This window comes from Alligator mississippiensis, chromosome 4 (assembly GCF_030867095.1).
Source record: "Alligator mississippiensis isolate rAllMis1 chromosome 4, rAllMis1, whole genome shotgun sequence".
Lineage (NCBI taxonomy): Eukaryota > Metazoa > Chordata > Crocodylia > Alligatoridae > Alligator > Alligator mississippiensis.
Window position 1 is genome coordinate 214,194,394 of NC_081827.1, and position 16,006 is coordinate 214,210,399.

At 39.5% G+C, this 16,006-nt stretch overlaps 1 protein-coding gene across 1 annotated transcript in view; it reads left to right on the forward strand.

The window, feature by feature from the left end:
- LRP2 (LDL receptor related protein 2) overlaps positions 1-16,006 on the forward strand; it is a 180,888-nt gene that overhangs the window by 9,399 nt on the left and 155,483 nt on the right. The window contains exons 4-8 of the mRNA XM_019480291.2: positions 5,655-5,765; positions 5,895-6,008; positions 6,761-6,877; positions 9,800-9,943; positions 10,996-11,115. The gene's annotated coding sequence lies outside the window, so the exon portion shown is untranslated. The remainder of the gene's footprint in view (positions 1-5,654; positions 5,766-5,894; positions 6,009-6,760; positions 6,878-9,799; positions 9,944-10,995; positions 11,116-16,006) is intronic.

The following is a 16,006-nucleotide window of genomic DNA, read 5'->3' on the forward strand; positions in this document are numbered from 1 at the left end:
TTTTTCCCAGATATTGCATTGAAATAATAATACTAACTATGGGTTAGAAAAAGCAGAAGCTGCTACTCTTGTTGGCACTTCTTCCCAAATTGCAATTTTGAGGACATTTTAATCCTTTCAAAAAGTTTGGATTCCTCCATTTGAAACTTTAAAATATGTAGTGTGTCTCATGGGAAGGAAACGATAGGACTTGGCCATAATGAAAGTAAAGAGTATAATTTTATTGAGCCCAGTGGACAGAGATCCTGCTGCTCTCCCAGTCTAAAACCAACGTTGATTCAAAAGGTCTGAGCTGCATGGTGGCACTACATAGGGCCTCCCTAAGACCTGGCTTCCCTTTGGAAGGACTGCTGGCTGCATTAGGAAATAGAGACCATGCGTTTCCAAGAGATTCTATTTGTGCTTATCTATGTCTGTCAACTTGTCTATTAACTTATAACACTGATAATAAAGAAAAGTTACGTTCGTATGGTATGAAATGGACTGGGGCTTGCAGTATTGCTGGCAAGATTGGAGTGAGTGTACTGCAAAATACACTCTCAGAAACAAATCTAGAAAGAATAGCAGATCACAAGATGCTAGGTTGTTAATACAGGAAGTAGAGATAAAATGTCATTAAGAGATTTATTTACAGAAAAAGCACATACTCACGTGCTATATAAAGGAAACCCAACAAATTATGTGATCAGCTAACAGCCTGTCCCTTCTAGCCTACTACAAGTGGCTAAAAATGATTGCTCTCTGTAAAATGAAAAGTAGTTTAGAAGTAAATGGTACTCTGGAATAAAACGCAGCCAAGACCATCAGCTTGGAGTCTTTCCATACAATAGACGTACAGCCAAATCTAAAGTCACAAATACAAATGCCTAAAGAGTCTGCCAGAGGCCAGGGAGCCCAATAACTTCCACAGCTTGGTATGCATATCCTCTGAAAGTTTAGAAGGAAAAAAGAGATGGTGTTTGACTTTGTTTAGCAAATGTGCATGAGGTAATTTTTTTAAAAGAATAGTTTTGAAGACAAGACATTAGTAAAATATACATTTCAGTGAATTTTTCAGTTTAAATGACTTTCCAAGTGTTGCCAATTATTTTCCCCTTTACTTTTACTGAAGTTTTTACATTACCATGATCATACTGGGTTCAGCCAAAATTGGCTCAGGTGAAACTTCTGTTTTTCATACCCTGAAAAACTTGAAGCAGCAATGCTAAACCAAACCAAACCAAACAAAATCCTCTAAGAAAATGTTTACTGTATTTATATTTAATTTGTTATATTTATATATTATATATTTATAATTTAATATTGAGCTCAATATTAAATATGTTTTAATGTTGGTCAGCTTTTCTATATGGTTATAGTAAAATCAAAGAATGACAAATCCATCACCTTAGCAAAATATGGTTGATTAGGTAGTTAAATGGTTAAAGCAGTGTTAAGAGTTGAATCTGACCAGTGCCAAGAGGTATTTCTTATCCATCAACTTGATTGCAAAATTATACCCCTTTTTATACTGTTTTGACTCCATTACTTAAGCTTCTTGGCCTATCATATCAAGCTTATTAATATAAATCAATGTATGTCAAGAATGCTTCTAAAAAATAAGGAAAAAACCCTTTTGCCAGGAACAAAAACATGTTATGCTTAAAACTTATTTGCATTATTTTATTTGTCAAGATTGCCATAAATTAATTATGAACTTTCCCAGGTCTTAAAACCTTTGCCTTACTTGTGCTTCATGCAATACTGCATAACTAATAATGATTTTGCCATTACTGTTTACAATTTTAGGCCTAGTATAACTTTTCTTTAGCCCGGCTTCTTGCTACCACTAATAGCTATGTTTTATAGTCTACATTCTGTAAGCAAATTGTATTTCCCTTAAAGCCATTGTGGGCCTCGTGGGTCACAAAGGAAGTTTGTGCCAGATCCTGCAAGAGAGGCTTGCCCTCTGTGCTCCAAATGTTTTCTTCAGACCAGCAGACACGATGCTTTAAAATGAACTTGTACATTGTAACATTTGCAGTATTATTTAATGCTCATAATGAGAGAGAAAAAAGAAAATGTTATGGGAAATGGGCCTGTCCTGTCGTCTAGCAATAGTGCTCTCCACTGCCGTGAGAGAGACCAACATTTAATATTGCACCCAGTCTATCGTTCCACAGGCCAGCATTCCTGTGACTGTTGTGGAGCCACCACATTCAGGTTTAAGAGGAACTGTCTGTCTTATGTCATTCAGCAGCAACCACTGTGGCTGAACAGAGACAGGTGTTGACAATCCTTCCAAATCAGAAAAGTGATGACTGTGACTAAAGACATCAAAAGTAGGATTATTGAGATTATTAAGGAAAGAGCAATAGTGCAGAGAGAAGTAGGAACCATGAAGATGATACATCTGAGGTACTCCCCCAAAAGGCTGGTAAATTTTACTGCCTCTGTATCTTTGCAAGGACTGGGACTCTAAGCAGAAATTACAAAACTTAATGAATCATGTGGTGATTTTATGATGTACTATAGATTAGATTAGATGTATTTTACTGCTGTGTGAGAGATCCTAATGCAAATTTCCAGTAGTGAAGTTGGTGCACTGGTATTAATAAGCACTATTTGTTTTCATCCAGTCATTTTCCTTTCTAAACTTATTTGGATATAAACAAATGGTAAAGGGAATGTCCCTAATTTGGCTCTTTTCCCTAGCACAAGTACAGTATTTAAAGTGTTTTTTTAAATGCAGATTTCTTTTAGAGTTATAATTTAGAGAGATAGATCTGTTAAAAGTGGAATTTACTCATTGCTTTATGCAGGGTGATATTTGTGGAAGACTTAAATTGTGACAGTGATAAAGTTTCAACTATTTCTGAATAAGTTACAATATTTGAGACCCAGGAAATACAAAATACTATCAATATGAAGTACCATGGCAATTAGAAATGTAATAAAATGAAACAAAGAGATTCAAAGCTACAGTCCATTTTACTGCTAATGGGATTAACAGCAAGGAAAAACTACCCATGCAGAGGCTAAGATAAACATCAGAACAATGTTTCAGCTACGGGTCATTTATTTAATTAGTCTATTGAAGCTGTTTTTACTTCATAGAAATAGTATGGGTTTTTTTTCCACTAAATAAGTGCATTATTTGCTTTCCCCCCTTCTTTTGTTTCATAGAAAGCAGCTAAGTATTGTATTTATTATTTCAGGTTTAAAATATTCAGAAATGCAGAATGAAAGTGTAAGCCTTAGGAAAGAATATTTTTATCCCGCTTGCTTTTTAACAATGAAGAAATGCTTGGATGTTTAAATAAACTAGCTCAGGAAAGTGATTAACAGTGGGTGTTGGGGCCCAAAATACCTTGCGAGGCTGCAGCAAGGGAGGTGCCTCCTCTCCCACCTGCCCTTTTCTGATTATGTTTTGTAAGTGAAGAACTGGCACAGATTACAGGGAAAAATTTTGATTGGTGCAGAAAATTGGAGCATTTTACAGTAAATGGCAACGTAGGGGAAAACAGTACTTTATTTCTTTTAGTCCTTCAATTTTCCTTCCCAGTCACAACCGCTTGCTCTGTGATGTAGCTTTTATTTTATCAGCTCCCATCACTATTAGCTCTCTTGCTACCAGATTCTCAGTATTACTGCCAAATCCCTCCTCTTGCTAGCTCAGTTTCCCTAAAGCACCTCAGCTCTCTTCAACCAAACTGTTCCTGACCAAGAAACAACATACCCAGACCTACTTGTTTCCATAACTTACCTCAGGGCTAAGTATCCCACTTCTGTTTGATTTCCCTCTTAGCTACTAGAATCCATTTATTCAGTTCAGAAACTTATCCCCTATAACATCCCAGGAGCTGAATATTTTTGCTAGAAACCCACTGAAACAACATTTGCCAACTCTGATATTTTTTATCATGAATCTTGCATGTATTTGGTGCTTTTTCTAAAAGTATCTGCCTCTAGGAGCTGGTACTCACTTAAGATGTCCAGCATTCATTAACAAAAAAAAAACAAAAAAAAAAAGAAAATTTTAGGCCTCATGGTTGACAAAAAGCTGGAAAATATATTTTGTGGAATGATCACTTACTAATATCTTCCTTCAGCAGTCTGTTTCTAGATCACCTTCTTGGCTGACCAGGTTCTTTGGGTAAATCCGATATTTTTATTAGACCAACAATTTGACTTAGTTTAAACAAGATATATTATTTGAGTTGGTCTAATAAAAGATATTTGATTTACCCAAAGAACTTAGTGTGCCTATGTCCGTAGACCAACACAGCTACAACCTGTACCCCGAACACCTACTATTCATTTAGTCAGTTGAAGCATTTAGGGGTTTAGAGAAAAATAATTAGAGAAAAATTGGTGGTTAGATGACTTGAAATAAAAAAAAATATCTTCTCAGATATCATGGGAGAAGGTTAGAGGGAAGTGTGAAACCTCCAGTTCAGTCTGTATAAAGACCCTAGAATGAAAATGAAATTTTGCCAAACTTATAGGTTAGACAGACTTAAAAAGAGCAAATAGTTCATTCTAATTTTTTTGTGTGTGGCATAAATAGCTTTAAAGCAAAAAGATAAACTAACTCTCTCCTGTTTCTACAAGCATTTGTTCTATGTAAATAGTCTTATTGAAAGTTGCTGTGCCTACTTGCATGCGTCTGAGATGGCGCTACACTGGTTCGTACGCAGATGGTTATCATCTCATGCATAACAACTAGAAGCTTCCTGCCCCCCCCCATTAAAATGTTTTACTTTACAAAACCTAAATACTGGTTAGGGGGGAAAATATTTAAATCAGTCTGTCCATATTTAGCTGGTGGGAATTCAGCATCTTAATCTTAGGATTCTTACATTTTGGTTCCATTTGAGAATCTGAACTTGAGAGGGTCTAAACTGAGTGTTAATATCTCCATATATAGTTACATACTTTATTAAGGTGAATAAAATCTAAAATATGATGCAAATAAATAAATCACTTGCTCATAACTTGCTTTCTTTGATGTTAAATAACTTCCTATGTTATTTTGAATTATTTGCTTGGCAAGTTTTTTGGAGTCCCTAAGGACATGCTCTCTTGGCCTGCCTAGTTTCTTGTAAAGCTTCTTGCTTTGTATTCTGAACCATCTTGTACTGAGTGATCACTCAGTCTAGGACAGGAGTTGTCAACCGGGAGTGTGCATACCCCTGGGAATCCTTGGGAAGGCATTAGCGGGTACGCATGGGCCAGCAGAGATGGAGCACCGCCACCCACTACCCCGCACCACCACCTCGCAGGAGCAGGGGTGGGGTGAGGGCAGCAGTGTCCCTCTGCGGGCTGCACAGGTGCTGCCCAGCTGGTCAGACATGAGGGGTGGTGAGGGGAGATTGCACATGGTAGATGGCTGCTGCTGCCATCCACCACCCCAAGCTGCCAATTCCCACATCTGGCCGTGTGCCTTCTCCCCCCCCCCCCCCCTCCGCATTTGGCTGCTGGGGGCACACTTATTTAAAAAGGTTGAAAACCCCTGGTCTAGGAGGCAGGATACTGGATTAGGCAGACCATCGATGTGTTCTAGTGTTTCTTTTGAGCTTTCTAAATCTCTGTGCCCACCACTTTACACATGATAGTGAAGGTGCTTCATATTCTAACAATGATGCTGATACTGAAGCTTTTTTTCCCTGCAGACTACCCAACATGTGAACAGTTATCTTGTGCAAATGGAGCATGTTTTAACGCAAGCCAACGTTGTGATGGTAAAGTCGATTGCAGGGACTCCTCTGATGAAGCTAATTGTAGTAAGTCCTACATTCAAGATAAGTCATAGTAATTGCATTATGTATGCTCCCTGTAATATAAATATTGCAATTTACTTACAGAATCTGAATATATATATACCTGCTTTTCTACATTCAAATATCTTTCAGCTCATGGGTGTGCCAATAACCAGTTTCAGTGTGCTAATGGAGAGTGTATCCCTCGAGCCTTCATCTGCGATCATGATGATGACTGTGGAGACAGGAGCGATGAAAACTCTTGCAGTATGATGGTTTTATTTAGCTTCTTTGTCGGTTGCATTAAGACTATTTCTTGTTTTCTTAAATTCCACAACAGTTTTCTGGGAGGAAGAGGAGGGCCCTGTTGCATCTTAAGGGAAATTGAAAAGCTTTTTTTACTTTGCTTTTTCCTCTGAAATAATGAAAGGTATCTGTGCTGCTTTAACAAGGAAGTATTCTTCAAGGATAATTTGCCATGAAATATGTGTTTGTATAGTACTATATGCACTGAAGTTAGTGGAAATTTTCTTTTTGATAAATGGCCTTGTGTTTTGTTAATTTCTTTGTTAGCTCAAATTGCAGGTAACTCCTTTTGTTTCCTATGTTCAGTAGTTGTTGAATATTTTAAAAAGTATTAATTTTTAAATTAATAATTATTAATATTTTAAAAAAACTGTTTGGTTCATTTTTGTTTTAATCATTACATATACAGATCAGAAGCCGGGGGGGGGAGGGGAGGGGGGCTGCAGGAAATGTGGAACAATTAGATCCAGTCACACACATTCTAGGAAAAGAGAAGCACTTTTTTATTCTTTCTTGGTTTCTTCAAGGAAAAAATACTCTAAAATGGGTAAAAAAGCAAAGTTTAGAACATGTCTGAAATCTTGAGCTGAGGATACTCTTTAGGAGAGGTTCTGAATGACTGATTTCTCTATTTATCTGTCAATTAACTGTTACAAATGGTAATCGTTTTGTCACTTGGACTAATCCATGTGTTATGTTGTTCCTTTCCTCAGCTTATGTAACTTGCAGGGGGAATTTCTTCACTTGCCCAAGTGGCCGTTGTATTCACCAGAGCTGGATTTGTGATGGCGATGATGACTGTGAGGATAATGAAGATGAAAGAGGATGTGGTAAAGACTAAAGCAAACTTAATTAAAATAAGACATTTTACAAGGCAAAATGTCCTTAACCACAGTGCTAACATTATCTATTTTATGAGAATTTTTAAAAATATAGTGCTCTTAGAAAACTTTAACAATATAGTGCCTTTAGACATGCCCTTAGAAAACTTAAACAATATTTACAGATACTATTCTACTAACATAATATATATTATTGATAACTTATGGGGCAGGGATATTGCTAAGGTAGTGAGTATGAAGTGGCTATGCTCCAGTAATTTGTTTTCATAGTCCTGATATTGCACCAGTGGCAATAATAAATTTAAGTAGACATCTGTGGGAGTCAAGTAAGTCCTTCTGTGAAGCCATACTACTTAGTTGGAAAGCACAGTGAGCATGTCCACTGTTAAGCTGCAAACTGGGGCAGTAGCATCCTGTGCCATTGCCACAACTGCTGCAGCCTCTGTGCAGGGAGGTAAGCACTGGCTTCCCCTCTCCTTGTACTGCCCAGGGTGCCAAAATTTCAAGTTATGCCTCTGCTGATTGTACGGATGATGAGAACTGAACACATAGGCCATTGGTTCTCAGCCTTTTTAGATTCATGGCACCCCTTGCTAAAGTCAAGGTACCCCTCAGCTCTTAATTTTACTTGTTTTTTGATTAGGGAAAAATGAAGCAACTTTTTTGTTGCAAGGAACTCAGAAAATTGACAAGAAGTCAGAATGGTTTTAACACTGTGGATTCCTATTTGAAATCTCTGGGTTTATCTTGTGATTCACACATAGGTATTTGCAAACCTAACACTGATAATCTTGCATGGCACCCTTAAGTGACAGACTAGGGTACTGCAGCAGAAAATCATAGATGTAGGCCTTGGTTTGGTCAATATATTTTTAAATTGCTTTTTGATGGAAAATTGCTTATTTGAATAATCACCTCTTTTGTGAACTGTGTCTATTGTTTTATGATTTGTTTGTTTTCAATGGTAGACTAAATGCCTAGAAACTAAAAGGTATAGGCTGAAAATAGTACTTTTCTGCCACAATTTTCTGTGTTTAGAATTTCTGAGGGAAAATTGGTAGTATTGAAGTGATGTTGCATAGAATCATAAAATCATAGAGAAGCAGGACTAGAAGAGACCTCCAGATGTCCAACCCCCTGCCTGAGGTAGGATCATACCTATCAAAACAATCCTATACAAATCCATTGTCTAACCTATTAACAAAACTACACAGTCAACGCTGACAAAACCGCAAGATATAGCACCCTAACCAGCCACAGGTAAAGCAGAGGAATCACAGTGGTCAATGTTCTGCTGCTGTACGGTATTTAAAATATGCTTGAAAGATCTCAGGAAGAACGCCATGTCCCCCACTGTGGTGGAAGGCAAAAACCCCACAGTCCATACCAAATTGACCACGGGGTAAAATTCCTTTTGGACCCCAAATATGGTGATTGGTCTGACCCTGAGCAGAGTGCTAACACCTGCTAGCGAGGAACCTTTGGGTTTCCGCCATAGCAGAAGCATAGGCACACTCCAGTGACAATCCCCAGCCTTGGCTGCAGCCAACACCCAATGGTTGTGAGGAAGGCTGTAAAAAACAAAACACATGTAGCAGCAGGAGGAGAAAAAATTTCCCTTCTGGCCCCATGTGGCGACCAACATAGCTCATAAGCATATGAAATACTCATAGTACAGCACAGGCACAGCAGGCATGTCTACATGAGATGCTTAGTGCGCAGTAGCCTAATAACACTGAACAGTAGCATTCTGGGCAAAAAATGTGCTAATACACTACTGCGCAGTAGTGTAAGCGTTACTAAAAAAACGTGCGCCAGCCCTACTGCGCAGTAACTGTGGTTACTGTGCATTTAGTTATTACTTCATTAAGCAAGTACTAAACTAAATTCACAGTAACTACTGCGCATTAATGAACATGTAGACGCGCCAAGCTACTCCTCAATTATCCTGGATCAATGCCAGTTCAACCTCTTAAACACCTCCAGTGATGGAGATTCCACAACTTCCCATGGCAGTCTGTTCCACTGACTCACTGTTCTAACCGTGAATTTTTTTTTCCTGCTATCCAATTTAAACCTACTTTGCCGGAACTTCAAGCCATCGGTCCATGTCTGTGTTTGTCTAGTATGGGCCATGTGTTTTATATTCAGTGTTAGCTGCACTTAACCAACTTCTTAGTTGGTTTCCATTATTGAGCATGTGCTTCTTTTGACAGAAGTTTAATGATAGATAATGTATTTAATGAGGTTTCCTTGCATGTGAATATAAGAGGAGGAACTTTTTTCCCCATGCTGACTGGAGGGGAAAAACTTAGTCTTAGATTCAAATAAATGCAGTAATAAACACAATGAACAGTGGCGGGTCCAGGACTGAGCCCTGCAGGACTCCACTTAAAACATCCTGCCATTCTGACCTGGATTCATGTATAATTATCCTTTGCTTACATCTGTTGAGCCAGTTGTCTATCCATCTTATGGTAGTTTTGTCTAGCTGAGATTGTCTAAGAAATATGTAAGAGGCAAAAAGTTTAGGCAAAAAGAAACTTTTTTTTCAACTGAAATTTCCATGATACCCTTTTCCCTCTCTTTTGATTAGCCTTTGCAGGCTTCAAAACTGCAAAACCCTTGTTCTGTTTCTTATGTGCCAATCAAGCTAAAAAACAAAAAGGAATACTGTTATTTGAACAGTGGGAAAAACATTGAAACGGTGCACTTAACAGCATGAACATTCCCTATATTATCATTTGAAAACAAAGGAAAAGCATGACAGAGAAAAATAGATGCTATTTCTTTAACTTTGTGTACTGTCATGAGGAGGAGCTGAATAATAAAGATGGGAGATGTTTTGGCGGGTTGTCATAAAAGCTGTTTGTAATACCTTTACATATTCTTGTTGTTTCTTTTCTGTAGAGGTTGGTCGTCAGGAGTGTTACCCAGGGGAATGGGCCTGTCCTGAGTCAGGACAGTGTATTCCACTTGGTAAAGTGTGTGATGGGACAGTAGATTGCCCTGCAGGAGAAGATGAAACGAACATAACTGCAGGCAGACATTGCAGTGAGTATTTGAATCAGCAATACATGGAATAACAGAAAGCCGACATCTTTTTATATGTCTCTCTAGTGTCCTAAATAGAACTGAGAATTTGGAAGCACGACACTCTTCTAATTCCTTATACCAAAAGGTGCCTTTCATGCCCAGATGGTTCTGCTGAACCCTTATGCAGAAAGTTTGACAGAAAAATATTTGTCATGTCTACGTTTCCTGCTTCTCACTATTCCACAAATTTTAGTTTTCCTTAGAGAGGAAGTATGTGATCCAATGGTTACAGCACATGAGCAACTTACTGGTTAACCTCAGTGTGAGGCAAGTCACTGGTCAGAATTTTAAAAACAAGTTTATGATCTTGGGTAACTATTTTTGGGGTACTTGGCTTGAGGCACTCAGTCTGGTTCTCAGGGGGCACTGGACACATACAGTTTCACTCCTTGTGAGTCATAGCATCGTAGCACTGGGAAGGACCATAAGGCTCCTCTTGTACAGCCCCCACTAATTAAAAATGAAGCCAACTGTGTTTTAAGAAAGACATAAAAAATGGCAAGAAACAGAAAAAATATGTTTCCTATTTACAATGATGCTTTTTGAATAGGTTTTCAACAGGACTGACAGAAATTTGAATCTTGTTTCAATTTTCAATGCAGCTTCTTGTGCTGCATAGGCAGACAAGGTTCTTTGGGTAAATCTGATATCTTTTATTAGACTAACTCAAATAGTTGGAAAAATTCTTCTTAGCAAGCGTTTGAGTTCAAATACCCTTTGTCAGGCTGAGGAAGCATCTGCGGTTGGTGTGTGCTCTTCCTGCAGATGCTTCCACCAACTGCAGATGCTTCTTCAGCCTGACAAAGGGTATTTAAACTCGAAAGCTTGCTAAGAAGAATTTTTCCAACTATTTAAGTTGGTCTAATAAAAGATATCAGATTTACCCAAAGAACCTTGTTTACCTATGTCCTTAGACCAACACTGCTATAACCTATACTTTTGTGCTGCATAGCTGCTATTGAGATGATAATAGTAAGGGGCATCTTGAATTGACTTCATTTTATTTTTAGACATATCAAACTGTGCTGCTTTGAGCTGCCAGTATCGCTGCCATTCTTCACCAACTGGAGGAACTTGCTTTTGCCCTGCAGGATATATAATACGCAGCAATGACAGTCGTACTTGCATTGGTAAGTGAACAGTAGTTATACAGATGTATAAGTTTGGACTTTCTCACAGATGTCCAGGGAGTTTGGACTCCACACGATTGGGGAAAAAATACCCGTTATTTTTTGATATATTCATGTGAATCAATTTATATAATAAGTAGGCAAATTTTAAGTGTCGTGGCATTAAATTGTAGAATGAATAGGGACACAGTAAGAAAAAATTACTCTGGCTCCTGCCAGATATTTAAGTAAAGGTATGATAGGATCTGATGCACGATCCACACAGTTGTGCCTCCTACCATGCCACCCATGCACAGCAGGAGGTGTGTTTGTGGGATCCAGCATCAGATCCAATTACACCTTATTGCCAGTGCAGAGGGAGCAGAATTATGATCCCAGGCTCCTCCTGCACCAGCAGATGGCAAGCTCCTGTAGCCAGGAGCCCTCAGCTGATTGGGGCCACTAGATGCAGGGAAGCATTTGGCTACACATTCAGTTAATAGGCATAATTGGAACAAGCCACAAATTTATTGCATACTTTTTGTGAGGCTTATTTCTCATTTTATCATGCCATTGATTGAATGTTTGGCTGGGCTATAATTTAAGGTGTGATTAACTGGATAATCATGCCTTAAGTGTAACATGTGGCAGGGGCCTCAACAACAGAATTATACCAGTGTTGACAGGACAGTGTGGTGGGGAGGGTTTACAAGGGCCTTACAACTGGTAAGTAAAGACCTTTTTTTTTTTTTTTTAAACCTCAAGTTTCAGGATCGTATTTATAAAGTTTTGCTTTCTCAGGGTACCTTTATATTCACATCTGATGTTTTAGCCCTTCTTATTGTTTTGTGCCTTAGGAGAACTCATTAATGCTGTCTTGGTGTATATTGCTGTTCATTTGGGAAATCCAGTTAATTATGTAAAAAATGCAGTCTGCTATGGTTAAAACAAATATGTTACTCATTGTCCCTGCAGAGGGCTGCATTTCTCATATATCTATACCTGTATCTGTATCTGCATATTCCAAGGTTATAAACCAAAAATGTTTTCCAGAACTGAAAGGTAGATTGAGTCATTTGGCTTTTCTGCAAATCGGGAATGTCTATGTACACACAAAGCAGCTTTAAACTACTTAGCTCAGGTATTAGTACCAGGGTATCTGCAGCATAACAGACCTCAACGCTTTACCCAGCTTCTGCAATTGATTTTGCAACTTGCGCTGAGCTTCATTCTTCTGTGGCTACATGGCTTACAGCCTTGTGCTAGCTGATTTTTGGAGTTCTTTTGGAACTTCTGCACTCTCCAGAGCATCAGCTAGGTCAAGTCTGTGTAAGCTGTAGTCTCTGCAATATAGAAATACCTTCAATTAGACAAAGGAGTGACTCGACTATTATAGGCTGAAGTAGCTGCCAGGCTCTGGGTAAAGGAAATGCACATGGAAGAAGCACTTTTCTTTAACTTTGATTCAGGGAATGCATTGGGGGCTATGCCAGTGACCCTTGTCTTCTTCCTGGTGACTCGTTGTTAAGTTCAGGTCTCTGAACTTGTTTGGAGAGGTTGACAACCCCTCCCCACCCCCATATTTAAGGTAATGTTTCCCAAGGGAGATATAGTATTCCATTGGAGGAGATGGATTATAGTCATTTTGAGAGAGGAACAGTGCATACTCTCTTTCTACTAGTGATTCATATATAAGAAGGGTAGTCTTCCCTTAGCTTCTGGTGCAATGTGGCATCTGACTTGGGGGTCATTTCTTCTGCTTAACATATAGATAAATGTAGGGATTAATAAACATTTGCTTATTAACTGTATTATGCTATAGATTACACTTCCAGTTTACAGTTTAAAACCAGATTTTACTGTTTTAAGTCCAGAAAGATTAATCTATTGTTTTAGTGATAATTACTGTTTTTCAAAACCCCAGTTTTCAGTTAGTCCTCTGGTTGTCTGTTCCTGACTGCTTCTTATTTACTATATAGCTGTGATTTTTTTTAATATCTGATGTTTATTTCTACTGTGTGTCAGCCAGTGCTTAAAGCTGAAAAATCTAGTAACAAAGCTGTGTTCAATCTTGCATTTCTTTGGGTTCACTCACCTTTCTGCATTACTTAGCTAGCAATACAAAGGCTATTTTTCTAGCAAAGTAATCCAATTCCAATTGTCCTTGCATCTTTCAAAGTGAACAAGTTCAGACTTTCAGTGCCAAAGCCATTTCCAAATTATTGTCAGTAATATGTTGGTTACTTCTGCTGTAAATTACAACACAAGTTGATATTGATTTGTTCACACTTGGGGGAGAGGAGAGGGAAGAGACAAAAAGAAGTTTCAGTCTGAAAGTTACTTTAAAACACCATGAAGAAAATTCTAGATATGCCACTATTTTAGGGAAAAAAAATTCAGCAGCAACTGGAGAATTACCTCTAGAACCCATCTGTATCATCTCAGTGAGATTTTCTAAGCACATTTGCAGTCAAAGCTGGCATATTGATCCTGATGAACATCAGTAGGTAGAAACACTGATTCTCAGGGTTCAGGAAAATACTAGTGGGATCATGCAACAATGGCTTTCTCATGGAACTCCTGCACTGTCTAGAATGTCACTTTTCATTTTCCGATTTCCAATTTCCAATATAGCTGAGTACAGCTGGTAAATCTGCTGTGGTGGAAGGGAAGAGGCATGGGGGGCGGGGCAGATTAAGGCCCCTGTGGTGAGGGAGGGAGTGGGACTGGGACAGGCACTGCCCAGCTGGGGTGGGGCAGGGTGTGAGATGGAGCCGCGGCTTGTCCAGGGGATGCGGGGGATGGCTCTTGCTGTGTGCAACCTGGGAGGGCATGGGGGGGGAGGACATGTGCCCCAGATCTGCATGGTTGGGGTGGGCTGCAGCTGCGGGGTGGGGCTGGCACCAGGGCGGCACTGGGCAGGCAGTGGTGGCGGTGCTGGGAGGGGACTACAGGGGAGGGATACAGCCACCCCAAAAATTGCTGTAGCCATCCCATATCTCCCCGTCCCAGCACTGTTGTTGCCCGCCCCATGCAGATCTGGGGCACACATCCTTTCCCCCCACCCCCCCATACCCTCCCAGGTTGCATACAGCAAGAGGCCCCCTTCTCCCCTACTCTCCCGGATGAGCGGTGGGAGCAGTGGCAGGAGCCGCTGGATAAGCAGATGAGCGCAGAGGCGGGAGCTGCCCCCCCTCCCTTCTTGTGCCCCCCAGATGAGCTGTGGCTCCATCCCATGCCCCTCTCACCCTGGCTGGGCAGTGCCTGCTCCAGCCCCACAGCCTCCTCACTGTGGGGACCTTGATCTGCCCCGCTATGTCCCTCTGCTTTCACCACAACAGACTTACCAGCTGCATGCAGCTCTCCACACTGCCAGCTGTGCTCCTTGCTGCCTAGGTGCTGCGCTGTGGCTGTGCACATGCACGGGCCATTTATCCGCCAAATTCTCTTTCACATCAGGCCGATTTCCGATATAGACAATTTTCTTTATATTGGTGGTGATTCAATATTGGACTGATGTATCGGTGCACATTTACCTGTAAGTGGTAAAGAGAACCTTTATAGTGCAAATGTATGTAGCATCAAGTTGTTGAGCCTGTTTTAAGGCTTCCTTAAACAACAACATGCTGAGCTGTATGAATTTATTATGTTTATCCTAGTGCTGTAACACTGAGCTTAATGTTCATAGATGTGATCCTCTCTGGCTGTATAGTTGTAACAGCTAGAGATGGGTCTTAACTAAAGTTCAGATGTAATAATAACTATCTTGAATAATAAGGAGGTTGTGGAATTTCCATCCTTGGAGGTTTTTAAAACCTGGCTAGAAAAAGCCTTTGCTGGGATGATATAGTTGGGGGTGGTTCTACTTTGAGCTCCTAAGGTCCCTTCCAACTCTAATTAGCTATGATTAACATATACCTGTCTCTCTTTTTATACACATGGCTACTGTATATAAAGCAAATATAGTTAGGGTAGTTTTATTAAAGCCTGGGAAATGATTTTTCAGTTATGATTAGTTCATCAGCATGAAAGTTCATTGACATCCTTTGGATAGCTATATAGAAAAACAAAGCATTATTATCATTAACTTATATCACAATCTTAGAGTGACATAATTTATGAATTGTGAATATTTCATTGTGAGGCTGGGAATCAGCCACATCCTTAGAAATCAAAATATTTGATTACAGTATGGAAGACATCTTCAAAATAGCGGCATTTGGAAACTTGGACATTAGATCTGTCTAAGTCATTGGGCTGGTCCCCAGAACACCCAGGACAACTGGTGAAACTTTACCTTTGCTGCTTCTTGTTCTTTTAAATCCCATTTTAGGGGTTGATATTTAGAGATCTTTCCCTTTTCCTTATTTGTCAGATGTTCATCGCATGAGCAATGGTTCTGATACTGGTTTATTGTAGGTCCTCTGAACCAGTAAGATGTTTGGTTTCCTAGCTTCTGCTGGTCTATTCAGCTGCAAGGTGAAGTTCCAATAGGATCATCACTCCATCCTTTCTTTTTTACTGGGCCAGATTTGTGCCCTAACCTCTTCAAGATCATTTCCCAAAGAGTCAGGTTAAATGAATTTAAATAAAGGATGCTGGCTTCTTAATTATATCTATTGCTATATACACCGTGTGCCAGCATTGAAGAACTGCAGGCAATATGCATTATAGCCTTTGTATGTCTGTGGTATTGTCTGCGTTTGTCTCTGGTTTCACCAGTTTTCAAAACATAGTATCCAGCCAGTTTTTGTAAAGAGCTTCATCTTGTGAAGCTACAATAAAAGCTCAAGTTGGTTGTTTTAAGTGGGATGTTCCTAACTGTTTAGACCAGTGGTTCTCAACCTCTTTAGGCCTGAGAAACCCCTTGATAGACTTGATGCACCTCTCAGAAAATGCCAGTTTTCACTTG